The sequence below is a fragment of the Tetrao urogallus genome, assembly GCF_951394365.1.
Source record: "Tetrao urogallus genome assembly, chromosome: 1".
Classification (NCBI taxonomy): Eukaryota; Metazoa; Chordata; class Aves; order Galliformes; family Phasianidae; genus Tetrao; species Tetrao urogallus.
The window spans coordinates 1,441,436-1,447,483 of record NC_136813.1 but is presented as its reverse complement, the minus strand read 5'-3'; positions in this window follow the sequence as shown (position 1 = coordinate 1,447,483).

Here is a 6,048-nt window from a genome sequence, read left to right as displayed (position 1 = left end):
ACTGGGGACACGGGAGAGGACCTTGGAGGGCATCAAGGAGCCATTGTGGCTGGAAGTTGTAAATCACACAGTGGAAACCTGTTTGAGTGCTGACCCAGTAAAGCTGGGAGGGTTCTGTTTTGTGTATAATTCAGAGGCCCTCTCAGTTCTGATTTAATTCCAGGAGTATTGTATTTCTGGTGCGTCAACTTTGTCCTCCATTCAGACTCCAGTTTAGATCGTTATCCCGTCGCTGTGCGTGGGAAGATGTTTTCAGTATTCAGGATACAGCTGGGAAGTGGTTCTCCCTCACCGAGGAGAGTAATTGCAGAAATGGAAAGAAAGCAATTAGCGGCAGCGGTTGGAAATTTTGGAGCAAAACGTGAATTAAAACATGTCTTTGAGGATAATGTGACCTGCTCTGGTATTGACTTTTTCTGTTGTTTTTTCTTTTTTTTGTGGGGTGGGCCTGAAGTTGGTTCATAGCGTTTAGTTTGGGCTTGTGGAAGAGAAAACACAACGTCATAGGGTGGGATAAAACCAAGAGGTGGTTCTGCTGTGGTTCGGATGTGCTCAGCTCTGCAAGTGGCAGCTTGTAGAGCTCTACAGCTCTACTCTGTCCAGCCTGCTCGTTCTCAACCTAACCCTGACATGGTTTGTGCTTTCATCCCTTGGAGATGGGTGTCTGCATCTCCACGGATGCTCAAGTAGTTGAGTCTTCTGCATTAAAACCAATACACGTGAAGCAAGGCTTCAGCTCTGAAGCTCTCTTGGTCTGCGTTACCGTGAGCTCATCGCCCACTGCTCTCCTCTGGGCTTCTCAGCTGCTGCAGAGAGAAGCTGTAGGGGTGATGGATTGCTTAATACTTACAAAAAGCTCGGGAGAGGGGAAGCTTGTTTTTATTAGTGCATAAATTGTATTTTATGAATATTATTTTTGTGGCTGGTTTGATGTCTGGCTCCTAAATTATACCTTCTCTTAGTGGGAGAGCATTGGTTGGCTGAGCAAGGTCTGGAGCAGCTCGAGGAGCCTCGGATAAGAAAGATAACAGAGAATATTTTGCTTTTTATCACAGTGACAGGTTGAAAGTTATCACAGTGATTTAAGATAGATGTTTACAATCCAGGGAAAAACCAAAGTTTCGATAATTTCATGATAGGTCAAATTCTGTGCTAAGTTAAGCAGAAACACTGGGTGCTGTTTAGTGCCTGTCACTAAGCATCATCACGGCTGATGGGGTAAATAAATAAACTGTGGGGATCTGGTGGGTGAGGCATCTTGAAATTTCATGTTTTGTGGATGTGCTCTGAGATAAATAGAGATGGATGGAGAACTGGGAACAGCAGCCTGAGCCCCGCTGCCCCTCATGGCTTCTTGTGTCCAGCCAGGTACCAGGGGAACTTCTTACCTGACCCGGTAGAAAGCTCTTTGGAAAGCAAATGGTATCTTTAATATCTCCTTAACATCTTAATGATAAACACAGAAGGATCGAGGGCATCCTCAGCAGTTTGCTGGTGACACCGAGTTGAGTGATGCAGTTGATAGGACAGAAGGAAGGGACTCCATCCAGAGGGTCCTGGACACACTCAGAAAGTGGGCACATGAGAACCTGATGAGGTTCCACAAGGCCAAGTGCCCATCCAGCGCAGTGCCCAAGGCCACAGATTGGTGGGAGGTGTCCCTGCCATGGAGGGGTTGGGGCTAGGGGGCTTTGAGGGCCCTTCCAACCCAAACCAGTCTGTGGTTCTGGGATTATATCACAGATTGAGAAGCTTACGACTGTGGAGGGAGACGGGGATGTGAGAAACACCATCCCTGGGGGTGTGCTGGAACCATGGGGAAGTGGCACTGAGGGGCACTGTTAGTGGGCATGGTGGGGTGGGCTTGGGTTGGTCTTGGGGATCTGAAAGCTCTTTTCCAACCTTGGTGATTCTGTGATTCCACGATCTGTGGGTCCCCCTGTCCCATACTGCAGCACCCTCCCCATGCTTTCCTAACGACCAACCCAAATCTCCAAAGCCATCGATTGTGCAGAGGTAGAATCAGAGAGATTTCCACCTGTGTACCCTGGGGTGTCTTCTTAGCAAAGCGCAACGAACTCGGGTTGTTCAGATAAAAGCATTGAGATTCCTCTGGTGAAGCACCAGAGGAAGATGTGGCTCCGTTGGAGGGCAGGATGGGAGCACTACGTGCAGCAGCACAGCAGGGTTTGCTTCAAAAGGAAAAGTCAGCAAGGTCTCAAGTCGAAGGAATTAATGGGAATATATCAGTGAATGCCTTTGAAAACTACTGGGAGTTGGTGTTGGACAAGTTAGATACCTTTAAAAATGCTTTTATTTATTGGTTACCCGCTGGGGAAGCCCATCTATCTCGTAGATGTAAAGCAAAGAATTTGTAATGCTGGTTCATCTGCATGCAGACGTTTCGCTCTCTGAATACCAATTAATATAGCATCACTTTGTGTTAGAATCATTTTCTTATTCTAATTGCTGAAGTTTCGTTGTAGGGAACTGGTTTCACATTTGAAGGCCAAAGGGTGTTTGTAGAAGCTCTGGCCCAGGACATGGGTTCCTTTTATTGTATTTTTTTATCCTATTTAGTGTAATTGAATGATGAAATTGTTCAGTTCCTCTGGCTTTTAGGTCCGTCATAAACTTCAGCAATGGGAACATGAAGATTTTTCATTCCTCAGCTCTTATTTTTGGGTCAGCATGAGGTCGGTAATGTCGAGCTGCTTTGTGCTTACAAATGAGCCATTAGATTTTTCGTGTCATGAACACACAGGCACGTTCCCATTTTGTGTTCTACAAAATGCAGTTCTTGCAAGTGGGAAAGCCCCAGATCAGCTGATTAACTAACAAATCTGAAGTTGTCCCATTTGGAAACACGTTGGAATAACCTTTTCTCTGGATGGAAGAAAAGAGGAACACAGAATCACCAAGGTTGGAAGAGACCTCCAAGACCATCCAGTCCAACTGTCCACCCATCACCAATAGCTCTCACTAAACCACGTCCCTCAACACAACGTTTAAATGTTCCTTGAACTCCTCCAGGGTCAGTGACTCAAGGTCAAAGAATGGCTGAGGTGGAGTTAAAGAGATAAAAGCAGACACTGGGTTGCACAACCAAAACTTAGGGTTAATAATTCATAGCTAAATGAAATGCTGAACTTCTTCTGTAGCCTGGCCTTCCTTCGGTTCACCTGTCTAAATCAATTAATTTTTTTAAATTATGTTTTATTCTGTTAATAAAGGATGAAGCCAAACAGTGTCAGTTTTAACCAGATTCTTCTCTAAGACCTGTGACAGGTTAAATATTATTCTCTACTTGAGATGTGTTCATTCTACTATGACCAGAGAAGTCTACTTTGCCCAAAGCTGTGGGTTCCCCAATCCTGGAGCTGCCCAAGGCCACGGATGGAGGTTTAAGGGCCCTTCCAACACAGCCATGCTGTGATTCTATCTAATTTTTTGTTGCGTAGGTAGGAAGCGCCGGTTGTGCAAACAGTGTTGTGTGGAAAGCTGAGCTTGCATGCATTCTCCCTTCAAAACGTGGATAGGAAGTTAATTGAATTACTTCTTGGCAGATCCCAAGTGAGGGTCAGACTTCAAATGGCTTAACTGAAAAACTGTCAGAAAATTATTGGAGTGAGAACGCAGCGTAAGGTCAGGAGAGCTTTTTGTGTTCAAGGAGGTTTGGGCTGAATACGATTAGCGTGTGACTGGTATGAAACGAATTTTAAACACTGATGTGCAGATGAAGAAGGAAATATCTCTTCTGGGCTTGTCTTTGTTCGCAGCCTCTGATGTTTGGTTCCATGCTGGCTGGCGAGAAATAAATAATTTTTGACGTGTGCATGGCGAAAATGCCGCTCTATTTCAAAAGAAAGACAGTAGAGCAAAAAGCACTTATGTTCTGATTGCAAAAAAGGCTAGAGAATCCTTAAGGCTGGAGAAGACCTCTCAGATCCCCATGTCCAACCCCAGCCCACCCCCATCGTGCCCACTGTGGCACATCGCAGCCAAAATGCTGTGGAAGGCTGAAAAGTGCAACGCAAGGGCTGACACGGGGCGAGACGGAGCCGTGTGCCTCCTCCACAATAGCTCACCTTCACGTTGTTTACTCTTTTCATTGCCGTTGTGCCTAAATTTATGATTCAATCTACAATTCAATTTCCCAAGAACGTGAAAGATGCGCCTGTCGCAGTCAGCCTCCCTCTTTTAAGAATCCTGTAAAATATATTTATTTCTAAGCGACGCTACGTTTGTAAAGTCTTCACTTAGTCTGCAGAAAACATGAAAAATAACTTCATCACCTTCCTGAAGCTTGCACGCTGGATTTGTGCTTTCCTTTTAGAAGGTCTCCCATCTCTCTTTTCCTCTGCTTCCAAGAAGGTGGTGGGGAGAAGAGGAGCTCAGGGGAGACCTCACTGCACTCTACAACTTCCTGAAGGGAGGCTGTGGTGCAAAAGGGTCTGGCCTCTTCTCCCAGGCAAACAGTAGGACCCGAGGAAATGGCCAGAAGTTGTACCAGAGGAGGTTTAGGTTGGATATTAGGAGAAACTTTTTCTCTCAAAGGCTGGTCAGGCACTGGAATGGCTGCCCAGGGAGGTGGTGGAGTCGCCGTCCCTGGTAGTGTTGAAGAGGCGCCTGGATGAGGAGCTACGAGAGATGGTTTAGTGCTTATGGTACTGGTAGGAATGGGAGGGGGTTGGACTGGATGATCTTGCAGGTCGTTTCCAACCTTGTGATCCTGTGATTCTGTGATTCTGTCACCATCCCTGGAGGTGTTCCAGAGCCGTGGAGATGTGGCACTGAGCGACGTGGTCGGTAGAGTTGGGTTGGGATTGGGCTTGGGGATCTTGGAGGTCTTCTCCAACCTCAGTGATTCGATGATGTTATGTGTGTCAGGCGAGGGCAATGCCTTCAGGTCTGTGTGTTGGGGTGGGAGATGCTACTTCCACCAGTGTACACATAGAAATATCTGCGTTAACATTTATGTGTAAAATTGCCATCAGTGTTGGAGGACTCAAAACTTTGATTGCTTTGGGAGGCAATGAAGGCGGTCCCGGACAGGTCTGTTCCAAAGGCACAGAGCAAACCAGCATCAGGAAACCAGCGGTGCGTAGGAAGGATAAAATAGAAGGAAATGTCACCAGGTTACAGCCAGAAAGTATCCCAAGACTGTTTGCTCACAGCCCATTCCCATGGCATTGCAGCTGGGGTCACTCCTTCAGCTCTCAGCAGCTTCCAGGCAGTGGAGCATCGCTGCTGTGGGGATTGGGGAGCTGTGAGAGCTCCATGCAGCACAGCCATACTTGCAGTTGTCTGTTCATGATTCATTTCTGTTAGTCTTTTTGTTGTGCCCTCCTGGCTGTGAGCAAGTGCTGCAAGTCATCGTGGTGAGGGAGGTTTAATTTTGCTAATCCTTTTTTATCCCCATTTCAGTGTTACTTTTCGAATGCCGCAACGCAGCGCCCATAATGAATTTAAAATGGGGTTTTGAATGGTATTGTCTTGCAGAACGTATTGGAAGCTCATCTGAATGTGCTTTAAGATGCTAAAAAGAAAGAAAATCATCCGTCTGAAATGCATTGACTCTTCCATGCGGGCTGGAGGTAATGCCACGCATACCAAGTGGGGAGGAAGTACCTCTTCCTCACCGGGCTCTCAACCCCCATCGTGTGATTATAATCTGTCTTGGCTAAGAGGCATTTTCTTTTGTCCTTCTCAAGCAGTGTGTTCTTTGCCTTTTGGCACAGCACCCAGTGCTGCCAGACATAGCAGTGGTGTTCACCGAATCGCTCTTTATCTACAGGAGGAGCAAGAGGGGATGTGGAGAGGTGAGGGGAAGCTGAGCCCTGCTGATCTCATGCCCGTATTGGATTTTTCTGCCTCATTTCTCATCCACTAGCTCTCTTCCTTTTCCTCTCAGGTCCTGCTTGTTGCATTTCTGACTTAAGGCATCACATGTATGTGGGAACTGTTAGGTTATGTGCTTTGCTGCTGCTGTGATTCAGAGCACTGTTGCAGTGGGGAGGCGGCTCCCACCAACCATGTTGTTATTCC